Consider the following 16,768-nt stretch of genomic DNA (forward strand, 5'->3'; position numbering starts at 1 on the left):
TAGACATAGTAGCGCTACATAACAATACAATGGACAGTCTATCAAGAATACATAATAATCGTAACTGTTTTCTATTCACATCATAGCCTCAAAATATAGAAAACCCAAACTGATAGAAAAACAGTTGGATAGGTCCTCAGTCACAATGAGATGTTAATGATATTCTGTCAGAAGTGGGTAACTTACAATGTCACAGACCAAAAATTAATAATGGTATATAGTAGAACTTTTGTGTGCTCCATGGGCTACTGGTCTGCTAGCATATTGTCCTTCTCATCTTGTGATTGTTTTGTGGGCTTGGGGCACTTGGAACATCCTTCCACCCCCTACAGTTGTAAGCTGCCTAAAACACTTATAAAACTGATCATGTGCCAGCTCAAACTGGTGAGAAAAGATTTAAAAAGAAAACATAATATCTAACATATGGAACAAAACCAGAAAATCGGTACATTCATACACAGATTCCAGGTATTTAAATTGGTATAAATTCTCTGCAGTACGATTTGGCAATGCTTTTAAAAAGCTGTGGAATTTTGCATATCTTTTGATGCAGCAGGAACAATTCTAGAGAGTTTTGTTAAGAATATAATCACACGAATGGTCAAGTATGTATGCTTAAGGATGTTCATCATGGTGTTATGTGTAACGGAAAAATTGAAAATAACCTAAATGTCCAAATTCATGTAATTGGTTAAAATAAATATGCAATTATATAATAGAATAACATGTTGTATTAAAACAGATAGAGAAATGGACCAGCAAATATTTGGTGTTTGTAGCACAGATCCCCTAACCTGGCCTTGTGGAGACATTACTAAATGGATCAAAGTGTTCCTTCTCACTTAGAACATGGTCTCAGAATCCTCTTAATGTGAACTTCTAAGGAGCCATAATCAGGACCAGAGATAGAAGGAAACTTATGAGCCATACCTATTATAGAGGAATAGCTAATGACAAAGGAAAATATTCATTATGCATTAAGGGGAAAAAGGAGAGTGCCAAGGAGTATACACTGCTGATTACAGTACATTTCTTTTAAAGAGTATGCATGCTTACCATATGTATAGAAAAAAGTATTGAATGTTAAAAGTAATCATTTTCAGGTGATGGGATTGTGTGTTTTTATCTTCTTAGTTTCATTTTCCACAGTGAAGTAAAAAAGGTAAAAGAGTTTTACTCATTTTTAAAGCCTAGCCTCTGAGAATCCTTGCTCATATTGAATCAGTTTCTCCCTTGACTCCCTTGGGTTTCCGAGCCTTCTTCATCACACTTATCAGAGTTTGAACTTTGCTAGAGTAATCTGTGTAGGTGCATCTTTCTCCTCGGCTAGATTGGAGGCTCTGGAGTGTAATGATTCATGTCACTCAACGAAAGTGGATTGCTCTTAATAGGTGCGGACACATTTTGTTGAATTGAATTAGGTGAACCTTTGGAACACGTTTTCTTCTAAGTCAGATAGCAGTAATTCCATACACTCTATGCTCAAGTACAAAGTCAGTAACTGGAAACTCTAATTCCAAGGGTCTATGTGGAACCTTGAGAGGAGAGAAACTGGCTTGTCAGGCTTAGTGAAAAGTCCATTGTGGAGCTTTCCCCATTCAATATTTTCATCTCATGCAAACAAAGGCAGATATTTTATTTTCACTGTATGGAACTTGGTAGAATGGATTATTTAGGGAATAATTTTCCAGTTTTCTATCTGAAGCTGAGAAAGAGTTCACCTTTTCAAAAGTTCTTGAAGATAGCAAAGGTAGACTATTTTCACCTCTGAACTCTGAAGGCTATGATGTGTTATTGTTAAGAAAGGCTGAGCTAGAATAATTTCTCTACAGGGCAGGATACTCAGGGATGCGGTAAAGCAATTCCCTACTCTGATGCCCTCTCTGTATCTTCAGAAGTAATTTTTGGTAGGATGCACATGAAAGAGGAAGTAATTTAAACTCAGGACCAGAAGTGGAGCAGGAGGGAGAAACTTCTAGTGCCTACTTAAGGGAACAAGGAACTTGAGAAGCTAACCTGGACCTGAAAAAAGGCACGGGAGCTGAAGAATAGATGTTCAGGACAATTAAACTAAACATTATTACCCGCTCATTTTTTCTTGAGTTAAGGCTTAAATAATAACAAATTATAATGCTGGACTCCATGTCATTCACTGTTTTGCTTTTATATTGGTCATTACCAAACCTTTCCAGGAAAGGAAAAAAATGCCTTCTTTTTAATAATCTTCAAAGAAGGAATGTATATAACCCTTCTTGGTAAACTATTCCAGAGTTGAGCAACACATACTTTAAACAGGGAAGGGCATTACATATATAAATAACTGACAGTAAAATTTAAGACTGTGCCCTTTTGCTCTATGCTTAATAGATACGAGACTAGTGATCCTGGTTCTCAGTATTATCAAACTTCATATATGTGACAACGGGTACCAGCACCAGAGTTACGATTATTAGGGAGCTAGCAATAGGAGATTTAGATGTGCCTAAAGTTTACTCCAATTACTTGTAGGTGGTTAAAGTGGCCATTTGAATGGCAGAATCATTATGTCTACACCTGTATGTAATATTGCATGTCATGGAGCCACATCCAAGCAAATACAGTAATAACATCGTAACGAATTTTCCCACTTTTCTCTTCTCCATGTTCAATAACCTGGCCCCTTTTTCTTCAGAAGCCTTCATTTTAAAATATTCAATCATAAAAACATGAGATTTTAGAGTTGGACAGGAATGCTAAAGTCATCTACTAATCTCATAATTTTCCAGGTGAGAACACTGGAGGACTAGAGGGTCTCGGGTAGTAAGAGAGCTGGCATAGAATACAATGTTCTGACCTTAGGCCTTGGGCTTTCAGCACCTCGTCGTTACATTACTCTGCCTCTTCCCGCTCAGCCAGGTGTTTTCATTTAGAGACACGTGTACAGCAGTGCTACTCCAAGTTTTGTTCGTGGACCTGTGTTGATTCAGGAATGTTTGTTACTGGTCCATCATGAGACAAATAAGGAAAGTGAAAGTAAGCATTTAAAAACTTGCATAAGCAATTTGACAGCCTAGTTTATGTCTGTTGAATGAAATAAACAATTCGGAATTGTGTTTTTTATGTCTGGTTTTGTAATTTTGTTTACCTTACAGTTTATTTTTATAGTATTTTATAAAAACATCGTTCTTCAGTGGATTACAAATAAAAATCAGTCTGTCACCACAGATGGATTGAAAAGCACTGGTCTGAGTGGGTTACTGGGTTTTCATTAACAACTGACAGGACATTAATGAACGGGATGCTTATAAATGTATGAGTAACGAAAAGAAATGACTTTAGTATTTTCTATTATGATGGACCTGGATACATTGAGAAGTTTATGGGAAATAAGACAGGAAAAGCTGAAGAACGTTGAGTTACATATGGCACATTTTCATGGCATTGTTCTAATTACTCTCCAGTTTTTAAAGTTCTTTTAGAAATGTGATTTTTTTGCAAAGGTCAAGAAATCTTTTAAAAATTTATAGCACATAGGACAATTATTGAGTTTTTAATACATTTCCAGCATATTTTTAACATACAATCAAGATCACTCTCCTTTTCTTTAATTTGTATTTTCTTCCTGAGTTTGTCAGTACCTGCACCAAGTTACCCAGCCAACTTCATTGGACTCACTAGTCAGATTTTGCCATGATTGTAAAAGTTCTAATTCAGTCGTCTGGGTTTTCTTTCATCTCTAGATTCAATAGGCATAATTGTCTCTTTTATCCAAGTCAAAGAAAAATGCAAGGGTGTTTGAATGCAGTACCAGTCACAGTGAAATATGCCTGGATAGCTCCTCCAGGGTTGATAATGACCTACTGATAACTGCTCCCTCAGACACTAACCGTTTATTAACCCATATAATGCAATAAAGGCAGACTCCCAGCAACCTCAACTACCTGACACAGCTTAAACCTGAATGTGCAAGAAACCTCTGTAAGCAGTGAATGAGAGCGATCATAAAAGCTGCACGTGTTTCTAAATACCAGGTCAGAAGCATGGAGCTGCGCCAGGTCAGAGAGAAGAGCCTTAGTGTTGTGTGTGGGCTCAGGCTGGGAGCTGATGCTGTTCTTCTTGCCCTGAATAGCCTGGCCAGCCCATACCCTGACTCCTCAAACACTACCTCCTCTGTCGAGTCCACTCTAAGACCTTCACTCTCAGTACACTGACAAGGTCTTGCATGTATGTACTTCAATGACTCTTCTCTAACTTTGTGGTAATTTTTTGTTTACACATCTGGCTGCCAGTCTTTTCCAATGAACAGACAGAAGGCAGGGACTGTATTTTGTGTATATTTGTATCCTTAGCACCTTGTACATAATAAGCATTCAACAGTGCTGAAAGAATGAAATGTGATTTCACTTTCAGTTCTTCTGAAATATAAAAGGATCCATGCAGCCCCAGCTATTGTATTTTTCCTTAGGAGAAAAAAAATGTGTAAAAGAGGCTGGAGTAGAAGGTACTTGTGTCAAGAATAAAGCTCATGACTGCATTCCTTCTCCTGGTGCCATTTATTAATCTACCCACCCTGATGTCTGACTCTTACTTGCCTTGATCAATGGAGAGCTGACTGACTCTTCTTGTCGGAGTAGGTGTACCCCTTCCCCTCTCGCCTCCTCCAGACTTTCTCATGTCTAGCACAAGCTGTTCTGCTTTCTCTTCTTTACTCTTAATTGATAAATGTGCACCATGTAAACTACTAATTATAAAATATGAATACTAAATATGAAATAATGAATTTATAGCAAGCCCATATTTTGTGTTAAGCTTCTTATTATATACAGTGGACACATAGACGAGCAATGAGTAATCATTGCTCTTGAGGATTTCAGAATTTAATGAGAAATAGATGAGTTAATAAGTTATTAAGTTACCTAGAGCTAGCATGAATTGAACAATCTCTCTGACAAGGCTTCTACTTTTGTAATCTCATTTACTTTTCATCAAATAACACTATTATTATTCCCATTTCACAGATTAGTAAAGTGAATCTTGGGGAGGCTGTGTACGTTGCTCAAGATCTCATTATCTGTAAGAAACGGAATGAAGAGATTTAAACTTAAGGTGTTTGAATACCAAGTCTGCACCTGAAATTGTGCTTTATCATCTCTTATGGACATTTGGGTCCCTTCCCAATCTCCTTTCCTGTGTTATCTAGAAAATTCACTGGTGTGAGAAGAGTAAACCTCATCTTCCATTTATGTCTGATAGATTAGCAGGTACTATAGCTGTCATGTGTAGACTTATTTTCTTGTAATGTTAATGAAGAACATCACGCAGAATCTTCAGTAAATTTGTAAGAGATTAAAATCTATAGCTCTGCCCTAACAAATCAGGCCTATTACCTTCGCATATATTAAATTCTTATTTTTTAATTTATTATTAGAAAAACAAGCTGGTTAATACTCATTGCCCTATTTTCCATAAGGATCTTGCAAACCATTTTGGCCTTGCTTTCTTCTCAGTATTCTTTCCAGGTAAACTAGTAAGTTTTTTTGTTCTAATTATCCAGTTTTTCCTTTCTAAAATAGAATCACCTTTCTTGTCTTTTGAAATCTATCCAATCTTGTTCAAACGCTCAAAAACCACAGCTAGTTGACCCATAAAGACCCTGAAAATTTCATAAACACCTTGTTACGAAAATAATCAAGCACTGAAGATTTGAATCCATTTAATTTACTCCCAGGTATCCTCCTACTGTGGCTTAATTTCTTACTCTTCCATCTTCTGTTAAGATCTGTTCTGTTTCTAATTATAGTTAACTTTACTAACATAATTTTTAATATTACCTATGGTCAAATCTTCATTGCACTATAGCAGAAAAAAACAGTGTGCCCCTTTGTTATTCGTATGGTGAGATATGAATCATACTGAGCAAGAGTCATGTTTTTTTATAAGATAGCAAATCCTTGTCTTATTCTTCAGGTGACTGGCACTAACTAAAGAGTGGAAAATTCTCTACTTTACGTTAATGTTTCTCTGATACTTTTTCCCCATAAAAACAAAACAGAAACCCCCTAATGTGTTGAAACAATAGGTATTGATTGGTAACTCACTGGTGAATGAATGTGTAAGTGAGTGCTTGATAAAAATTTTTGAGTTGTACTTTTATTTGAATTACTTTATGCAAAATTCAAAACTATCTATGTACCTCAGTAATCCCACTACCCAAGAAGAAGCAATAGTCAATTCAGTATATTTAAGTAGAACCAACACATTGAATTTTGCCAAGTATTTTATTATTAATGCTGCAATTATTTTTTTCTATTTCTAGTGGGATTTAAATAACGAGAATTAAGTTGATATATTATCAAATCAAGCAGCAGAGTATTTCTTGAGAGTTTCATTTCAAGAGATATTCCTGCATCAAAGACATTTGTTATATCATGTTGGTTTACTCATACAATGTAGTATGATGCATTAGCCAGGGTCCTCTTGAGAAAAGAGCCAATAGAATGTGTGCATATATATGAAGAGGTTTATCTTAGGAAATTGACTTACATGTTTGTGGAGGCTGGCAAGTTTCAGTTCTGCAGGAGAGGCCAGCAGGCTGGAGACTCAAGGAGGAGCTGATGTAGCTTCAGTCCAAATGCAGTCTATAGGCAGAATTTCCTTCTTCCTTTGGAGACCTCAGTTTTAACTTAACACCTTCAATTGATTAGATGAGGTTCACCCCCATCATAGAAAATAATCTGCGTTTTAAAGTCTGCTGATTTAAATGTTAGTCACATCTAAAAACTACCTAAATTAGCAACATCCTGACTGATGTTCGACCAAATATCTGAGCGCTGTAGCTTAGCTGAGTTGGCATATAAAATTAACCATCACAAGTGGTCATGTTTTCAACCTGTTCTTAATTATTTCAAAATTCACTACAAAATTTTAAGATAGTACTCAAAATAAGTGAAGTGAGAACAACTTTCTAGAGTAGATGCAAGAAAAATTTATAAGATCTCATATAAGAAAGGAGACCAAACTGAGGCCATTTTTCTCCAGTCCACTTCAGGCATAAGTGTTTTCTAATGTGGAGATGCAGTTTGAAACTAAGAAGTTTGATGTCTATAAAAACTGTGTCATCTCTGAGCTAAACACCATCATGAGCTAAATAACAAAGATTATTGTTTCTCCAAAGAAGAAGTAAGAGAAGCATCCACACATGGATTTCTTGCCTTGCATAAGAAGCTGTAAACTGTTTATGGACAGGAATGACATATCGCTTTTCCTCTGCATCTCACTGATGTCAGCTTGTTAATGGATAGTTTAAGTGGAAAAGTGAATCTCTGAAAAAAAACAAGTCATAGATTCAGTAAACAAAGAGTTTGAGTAAAGCCAAAAGGACATCAAGGGAAGAGTGAAGTGTAGGAACTGAGTGATTATTGGGCCAGTGAAGGAGGAGATCAGGTACTATGAGTGGTGAGGGCATAAGAGATGCTGGGGCAAGAGGCTGTTGGTTAAAAAAAAAAAAAGCAGTGAACCAGCACCTTGATCACAGAAGAGTGCTTTTTGACAGTGTGTTTCCCCTGAGAATGTAAGTTTACTGAGGTAGAGATAGATGTATGCCATTGATGTGATCAGAATATCACTATCTTCAGGTGGCTCATAATTCATGCATATAGCATATGTTACTTGGGGTGATGGCAAAGGATATGGGTTGGGAGGAAAAATATGAGCCAAGTACCATGTTATGTAGAAATGCTGGAGAAGTTCATGAAAGCTGTATATGAAAACAGCATTTGTTAGTATTAAGGTAATTGATAGACATTTATGAAGGTGAAAGACAACAACAGCACTTTTGAAAGGCATTAAGGCTTTCAAGAATGAGAAGCCCAGAGAAGGTGTTCTTTCCTGATTCTTAAATGGCACTGGGAATGGAAAATTATGTCAGTTCAAGGGCTGGTTTGGAAGAAGTAAGGCTAAACTAAAATATGTGTGGACTGACTTGGATGAGTGTTTAGTAGATGCAACTGAGGTAAAAAGTCTGAATCAAGACTAGTTGGTTTGGAGAACAGTGTTTCAGAAACTATAGGCTGGGAAGAAGTGAAGGTCATATATTAAAGACAAAATCATCTTTCCTAGAAAAACTGGGGGATTTAATGCTTTATGAACCTTGTTAAACACACACACACACACACACACACACGCAAGCAATGTAAACAGCAATGCCTCAGATTCTATTAAAATAATTAGGAGTAAAGTTAAAATTATGAAGAATAGCAGAATGTCTTGTTTAATTGCTAATATTTAAGGACATTGACTTCAAACAATCTTTACATACAAAATATTTTTAAAAGTTCAATCTTTGTTAAAAGAGTTCCAAAGAATGTTGTTATATGATGTTAAAATATGTACAAAGTATATACAGCCTTTAGAATCAAATTTCCTATCTAGTGGATTAAAAATGTCGTCAATGATATACAAAACTTGGGAAATAGGATGAAGAGTAAAAGTGAAAACACAGTAAAGCAGTTAGTAATCTCCAACCTATTATGGTGGATGGACCAAAAACACTACCAGTTTGCTATTTGCACATGAATGATGGATGGTGATTTACAGTGCTAAAATAAATCCAAATGACAATTTATCTACTAGATATTCTGCTTCCAATACTGTTTTGAATCAAGAAATTTACTAAAACAAGTGCCAGACTCTGAGTTCATTAATGTTAAACTGACACATCTGCCTTTTACCATATGATTCAACTCCAAAGGGAAATGCAGGTAGAACCCTGGCCTCAGTTCAGAGAACAGCTTATAAAGGAGAGCTAAGCGCTGATCGCCAAGTCTTCTGAGTCCTTTGATAGGCTTCTGGCATTTACTGCTTACTCTCTTGCCTTTCATGCCGAAGCTTTTGTCTCCTTTGAGGGTTTGTTCTAAGGAGCAGACACAAAGAAATATTTCCATATATCTGGTTATGCCAGTTGCTCTGTCACATGTGGGATACCATTAACTTTGGGAATCCACCCATCTCATTACTGCACAAAGAACAATCAGCTCTGCAGATTTTCCCCTGCAGACCACAGCAACATGTCCTCTGTGGAGAGAAGCATAAAAGCTCTCTGTCTCATCCTGAGAGAGGAGGATTTATTCTCCTTCTCTACATGAACCTGACAAGGGCATGCTTTAGCAGTACAGCTTTGACCCATGGGTTGCAGAACTGGACTAAATAACTGAGCACCTTGTGAAAGTCCTCTAGGAGATGTCCCTTCCAAGACAATGTAGTACAACTTTGACCCATGGGTTGCAGAACTGGACTAAATAACTGAGTACCTTGTGAAAGTCCTCTAGGAGATGTCTCTTCCAAGACAATGTAGTACAGCTTTGACCCATGGGTTGCAGAACTGGACTAAATAACTGAGTACCTTGTGAAAGTCCTCTAGGAGATGTCTCTTCCAAGACAATGTAGTACAGCTTTGACCCATGGGTTGCAGAACTGGACTAAATAACTGAGTACCTTGTGAAAGTCCTCTAGGAGATGTCTCTTCCAAGACAATGTGTGCTTCTTGAAAATGTATAAAGGAAAAGCTTTGGGCTTGAAATGAAAAGACATGATTTTGAATCTAATCCCACAGCTTGCTAGCTGTGTAAAATTAGGCAAGTGTCCTTTCAGAGTCTCCTTATAAAATGAGAATAATAGAGTTTACCCTCAGGCTGCTGTGGAGAAGTAATGAGATGGTATATGAGCAATAACCTGGCAACAATCCTGGTCCAAAAAAAGCTGCTCAATAAATGGCTAAATCTGTCATGTTCTTAGTGGGCAACTGATAGAGGCCAGCCATTGTGCTAAGTGCTTTCCAGATACCACGTCAATGAGTCCTCCCCACCATCTGGTGAGGGAGCCGTTGTTTATCCCTGTGACTCTCAGGGAGAAATGAAAGCTGAGAGAATCAGATAACCTGCCCAAGTCACCCAACAGTAAGTATAAATCCTGGGATTTGAATTCATCTGATGACACACTCTTTCCTTTAGCCTGCACTGGCTCTGAATTTGAAGTAGACAGTTAAAGAGCCATAAAAAAGGAATAGATTGGAACTCTACTGGGCTCCTGTCCTCATATCCTGGTTACTTGACACTTGTCCTACTTGACCCTTATTACTTGATAGTTCTCCAAGATCACTAGACTGTTTCTTGATCTGTTTTATTCTTTGTTGTTGTTATTATTATTAATGTATCAAGTACAGTCCCTGGAGTATAGTGGAACTTCAGTAAAAGGTTTTTGAATGATAATTTCATGTGCAGGGTGGAGATAAAAATGTGGAAGTTGCATGGAGGGAGTAAGGCCCACAATTGCTCAGGAGAGGAAGAATGATGAATGATTATGGGTTCAAACATGACTGTCCCCAAATTAGTAAAAACTTACAAGAGAGTTTTGGACTGCTAGGTCATTCCAAAGAGTCCTTAAACCAAAAATTAGACTGGATACTAGCCCAAATCTGAAGCAAATGAGATAATTTGAATTTCTTTGATACTCCTTGTCAGACTGTCACTGATTTCATGATGCTAGTGTCTCTTCAGGTTTCTGGTGTACAAGTCAGTCCCAGGCCAATAATATCATGTATGAGCTATGGAGGTGCTCTTGGAATTGCAGCTATTTCAGAGTTAAAGGGAAATAATAGATAAAGTGATTGATGAGAATATTGCTGCTCTTGAAATGCCGTTGCAGGAGGGGATCTCTAGAACTAGAAAAATAAATCATAATAACATTTCAAAATTGAGAGAAATCCTCATGGAAACTGGTAGTAACTTCATCCAGGGCTTTTGCTTAACAGAAGAGGGCTCTTCTCTTGAACACTGATTCTGACATTTTTATCTTCCTTCCCCTTGTGGCACCTTATGATCTCTATCCAATAAAGGAGAAAAAAAACATAGAGAATAACTTGATTGCTGTTCTTATCAGCTGGAGACATACCTGATGGGCAGGTTTAGGAGAAGGAGGAGAAAGCAGGGCTGGAGTGAAGAGTTGGAAGCAGCTCACAAGATAATGGAAGAGAAGGAGATTATGGATACAGGTGTCTACCTAGAATTCAAAAAAGGGTTTTCAGATCTCATTCACTATTTTCTGGTAATCCCCTAACACTCATAGTTTCTGCTTTTTGAGGTACTATTTTAATATAGATATGGAACACAAGTTTTATTTTCTACTTCTCAAGCTGGCATACTATTATTAGATTACAGTTTCTCAGTAAATAGCTTTAAAAAATTAGTCCTCTCCTTAGATTAACATGCTAGCAAATTATGCTTTTAAATTCTAGAGTTTCTTAGAAAAAAGTGTATTTTAGGTCTCTTTAATATTCGTAAGACTCAGGATTATAGGAAGAAGGTGGCATAGATTCAGTGGGGGAAAAAAACCAAATATTCTCTAACTTAATAATTATATACCTTGTATCCTGGCTCAGATCCTATGAATAACTCATCTCATTCTCAAGACACATTTTTAAAATTATCTGGTACATAGAGAAGTATTCTTGGACCTGAATTTCTGTAACAAATATTTCCAAGTTCCTTTGCCTTTCTTCCCCACCAGCTCAGGCAGTTTTACATATTTGTGGTACTAGTCTTTTTGTTCCATTATTTAAAACAACCTGTAGCATATTTACATTTGTTGTGGTTGTAAATATGAATGCAAATACATTGTATCAGGAGACATTATTACTATCTAGATTCCCAACAAACAGAAGACAAAACTAAACAAAAGGATGTGCCCATTTCATTCTTGATGTCATGATGATATGTAGGGAGGATAAACAAATTAATGAAGGAAGGACAGCTGCTCCGTGAAGTCAAGACATCATTATTATTAATTACCTTTATTCATTTTCAGACCATCTGTTTCCATACATGAGCACTTGTAGCCCAATTCTCCTTTCTCAGTGCCCCACAGTGTGTCTCTTATACATATTTAATCTTCAGCTGATTTCAAAAGAGGCACATCTTGTAGAGATGGATGGTGCTGGCACAAAGGGAAAACATGAATCTATTTCTTTGATGATTGTTTCGTTTGAGATAAGATTATTCACTCATATTAAACTATTTTGACTACTTTGCTGCTGGTATTATGTTAGTATAGTTTTTTTTGTTTGTTTCTTAAACTAAATAATGCCATCTGGTGGTGAAAATAAATACATTGACATCTGGATGATATTTCTAGAATTTTTAAAGTTCCTTTTTGTATTGTAATAGCTTCATTACTATAATAATTTTAATGAATTGACTGAGATCATTGGGAAGTAAAGTGAAGATTTGACACATCAGATAATAATAAGTAATTTGTAATAATCTAGCCAGATCGAAGTATATCCTGACAAAATTCCCAACTCAAAAGTTCTTTCCACCCATAAAGACTGATGAGAAACTAAGATAATTGTGTAAAGCTATGAAGATGGTTCTCATTTTAAATAACCAGAGTGGTAATTTCCTGGTATCTGATGTTAACATTTCCTCTATGGTCATACATAAAAAAAAGAGATACGCCTATGAAATTCAGGGCTGTTATTGTGAGTGAAGAGATACGATGCTTTTACTGATTCTCTCTAAATTTGCTCACTCCTGGAATCCAGTCATGTCTGAAACCTAAGGGAACAGGCTTGCTGGAAGGTTTTTTTGTTGTTGTTTTTGGATTTTGTTTTTGCATGAGAGTCTGAAGAGCCTGCTATATGAACTCAGTGGGGCTGAGAATGAAACTGGAGATCAACGTAAATGAAAAACTACATTTTACTCATCTTTTCTACCCTTTAAGGACTAAAGTATGTCCTAAGAGAGAACTTTCCAAAATGGGAAATGACTCCGGGCAATAAACTTGTTTCCTCTGTCTTTTGATTTCACTGAAAATTAGCTTTTTCTGGGAGGACAGGGAATAGGTCTGACACAAGACAGTGTTCACTAAGTGTTAGTTGAATTAAAACAAAATGAAGAATGCTTCTTACCTTGCAGCCCTCATAACAGGAGACTTCAACCAAAATGATGTTTCTAATATGCCAATCTGCCACCTCACCCCCTTGCTTAAAAATCCTTCACTGGCTTCAAAATCAAGTCCAGACTCTTCACAAGGTCATTCACCATCTGGTCCCTGTGTGCTTTTCTTGACACATACTCCTGTCTTTCTTCACTCCTCTGCTTCATTTCTCTGCCCTGATACAAACGTGTGTGCTTGTTCAGGCATGTGCATGTACACACACACACACACACACACAGTTTGAATAGGTCTACATAGAGACTACTTGCCGTTCCCCAAGGCCACTACATTCTGCCAAGCTTTTGCTGACCGAAACACCCTTCTCACTTTACCTGGTGAACTCTTTTTTTTAAAAATTGAAGTATAGTCAGTTTACAGTGTTCTGTCAATTTCTGGCACACAGCATAAGGCCTCGGTCATGCATATATATTCCTTTTCATGTTCTTTTCCATTATAGGCTACCACTAGATACTGAATATATAGTATAAACTTGTTTATTCTATATATGGTATATAGTATCTGCAAATCTCTAACTCCCAGTTTACGCCTTCCCACCCCCTTTACTCCTTGGTTTGTTTTCTGTGTCTGTGAGTCTGCCTCTGTTCTGTGAATAAGTTCATTTGTATCTCTTTTTTTTTGGATTCCACATGTAAGTGATATCATATGGTATTTTTCTTTCTCTTTCTGGCTTACTTCACTTACAATGATGATCTCCAGGTCCATCCTTGTTGCTGCAGATGGCATTATTTTATTCTTTTTGTGGCTGAGTAGTATTCCATTGTATAAATATACCACAACTTCTTTATCCAGTCATCTGTCAATGGAAATTTAGGTTGTTTTCATGTCTTGGCTATTGTAAATAGTGCTGCTATGAACATTGGGGTGAATGTGTCTTTTCGAGTTAGAGTTCCCTCCAGATAAATGCCCAGGGGTGGGATGGCTGCATCATATGGTAAGTCTAATTTTGTTTTCTTAAGGAATCTCCATACTGTTTTCCATAATGGCTGCACCAAACTACATTCCCACCAGCAGTGTAGGAGGGTTCCCTTTTCTCCACCCTCTCTCCAGTATTTATTATTTGGGGACTTTTTAAGGATGGCCATTCTGACTGGTTACCTGGTGAACTCTTAATCATTTAAAAATATTTAACGCAAACACGACCTCTGCTATGAGCCTTATCTTGACATTCTCTTATGGACAGTAGTGTTTTTTTCTCTGTGTTCGAAAAAACCTCATAAACACATTCCAATATAATACAGTTACTCTGCTAAAACTGTTTCCATGGACATCTTCACTAACTGTGTTTCTCAAGAGCAGTAAATGTATTTTATTTTCTTAATTATATTTGCTGTTTTAGATGGTAACTGACCCCATTAAGCACTTATTAAGTGCTTGTTAAAGGCATGTATGATGAGTGTTAGAAGTGAAGCTTCAACTGCTGATCTTTCTTACTCAACCCACTCTAACAGCTTCATATGACTAGCTTCTTGTGACTGAACAATATATGTGGCACTTCCCTGCTACTTCCTTGTTAGAATACTCCTTGCTCTTCATTTCCTTTGCCTTTCTTGCTTCATACTAACTGGGAAATGGTGACAACTGAGCAGTCTTGAACCCAGAAGTGAAAACTAACCTTGAAGTTGGCTGAGCTACCCTGACAGCCTGGTATCCTACATAACCTTGGTGACCTGAGCCACCAGACCACCCTACTCTGAGTTGTCATATTAGAGAAAATTACTTTCTGCCGTATTTAAGCCATAATATTTTGGGATCTCTTTATTAGAGCAACTCAGCTTTTACCCTAAGTAATATGGTTAAAATGGAAGCTATTTTCTATGATACTGAAGCTTTATTTTCCTAGTTTTGTACCACAGAAAATTTTTTCCATTTTTATTTTGTAGTAAGGTACAACCTGAAAATATATCATGAGAAATGTTTAAATACTACTTTTAATGATGAGCTACAAGATTATATCAGATTTCTCAAATCATACTCCATTATCACTCATTGCCTGTTGAGTGTAAATCATAATCAAAAACAAAGGTAAAACATCCAACAATCTCAAAGAACAGAAACTTTCCTTATAATTTTTTATAAGATCCTGTATTCTTAAGACTCTCCATTACTCTCAGTTTCTGTATCTCCTTTACACCCTAAGGATCTGATCAGTTTCAAGCTCAACCTTGTCTCATCTAGGAAAATCTTGACCTTGGGTAGGAGAGTTGAAGGAATTCCAGATCAAGAGTCAGGTATTAATTGGCAGCAGGTACTTGCCCTCAGCATCAATTCAGATTACTGTACTTTCTAGTCTGAAAACCCAATATCCATCCTTCTGTCTGTCTCTGATATCTGCAATCATGTTTTAGAAAACTGAATGGTAACCCAAATACTCTAAGACTGGAGTTCTTTCCTTGCAGTTGCCAGTGACCTCTGTCAGGATACAATTTCTTGATCCAGATTATATGACTTAGTGCTTGACCTGCTTATTAAAAAAAACCCCACTCTCTGGTAATTTTCCTCCAGTGAGGACCACTGGATGTCTGTTGTTATTGTCTGTATGTATCATCTTTTACTCATCACAAGGCTATCATTATACCTGCAATCTGGTTTTGTCTCCTGTTCTACCCCAGTGCCTGATGCTCAGGTGAAAAAAGAACCCGTTTTAGTATTCCTTTGTTCACTGGCATTAATACCTCAGTAGTGATAATGTTCTGAGATAGGATGCTGTTGGTGAATGGCTTCATTTTGTCTCTGCCCTGTATATCTTGCCTTTTTTTTCCCCCATAAATTACTCCTTTTTTTCCCTTTTATTACCAGCATCTCTTCCATCCAGCAAGGCTAGATGGAGCAATCAAATGTCTCTCTTCTTACTGCTTTTGCCTTTATAAGGGTGGGCATGTGAGTTGTGCTGACCAGTAAGAGGCCTTCTTTCACTGGGAATATCAGTTGATCAAAGGATGGGAAATGACTTAATCAAGGCCCCAGTATCTTTTCAGGGACTGATATAATTGCTAAAGGAGACAGAGTTTTCCTCTCTCCTTCTGAGGTTATGAGCAGTAAAGTCATTTAAACCTGGAGATGCTAGTGGCCCCAAAATGGAAAATGGCTTCCTCATAACATCTTTTGAACAATTAAACTAAAATTTTTTTTTCTGCTGCTGCCAATAAATATCCAACAAACTTGAGCTAGTTTTCTTTCATTTGCAAGGAAAGCAGGGTAGAACAAGGGTTGCAAACTATGACCCCATCATCTGTTTTCATAAATAAAGCTTTACTGGAACACAGGTACATCTGCTTGTTGGCATATTGTCTGTAGTTTCTATCCCACCACAACAGCAGAGTTGAGTAGTTGTGACAGAAATTGTATGGCCCACACAACCTAAAAAATTTACTGTCTTGCCCTTTACAGCAAAAGTTTGCAACTTTGGTTGCTTTTAAAATAGATTTTCTTAAAGGAACTCTTTCTTTTTGAACAATTTGAAGCATTTTCAAGTAGAATGATTTTTTTATTTTTCCATAAGCATTATGTCTTTTCTGAAGTGGGAAAAGAATTTTTTTTAAATGGCTTGAAGGTGTGATTCAAAGTGTGGGACTGAATAATAGGCAATTTTTGTATTGTTGTTTTGTGCTTGCATTAAGCTTTGCTGATTGTTAAGTACTTCTATACATTTGCCTTAGTATAATCAAGTTAGGTATCCCTTAAGAATTCTGAACCTTGTAACAAGGCATGTACTAGAGGTGCAGTTTATTTCTGAGGTGATATTGGTCCTTTCTGCACCTTACATTTGTAAAACCCATTC

At 36.9% G+C, this 16,768-nt stretch overlaps 2 long non-coding RNA genes across 2 annotated transcripts in view; one reads left to right on the forward strand and one right to left on the reverse strand.

Annotated features, from left to right (window-relative positions):
- LOC140695608 (uncharacterized) overlaps positions 1–16,768 on the forward strand; it is a 159,811-nt gene that overhangs the window by 87,113 nt on the left and 55,930 nt on the right. The gene's annotated exons all lie outside the window — the stretch shown is intronic.
- The window catches only part of LOC140695610 (uncharacterized), an 82,680-nt gene continuing 78,923 nt past the window's right edge, over positions 13,012–16,768 (reverse strand). Inside the window, exons 4-5 of the long non-coding RNA XR_012071285.1 lie at positions 13,672–13,783; positions 13,012–13,145 (exon numbers count right to left, since the gene is read on the reverse strand). This is a non-coding gene — a long non-coding RNA (uncharacterized lncRNA). The remainder of the gene's footprint in view (positions 13,146–13,671; positions 13,784–16,768) is intronic.

The sequence above is a fragment of the Vicugna pacos genome, chromosome 3 (assembly GCF_048564905.1).
Source record: "Vicugna pacos chromosome 3, VicPac4, whole genome shotgun sequence".
NCBI lineage: Eukaryota > Metazoa > Chordata > Mammalia > Artiodactyla > Camelidae > Vicugna > Vicugna pacos.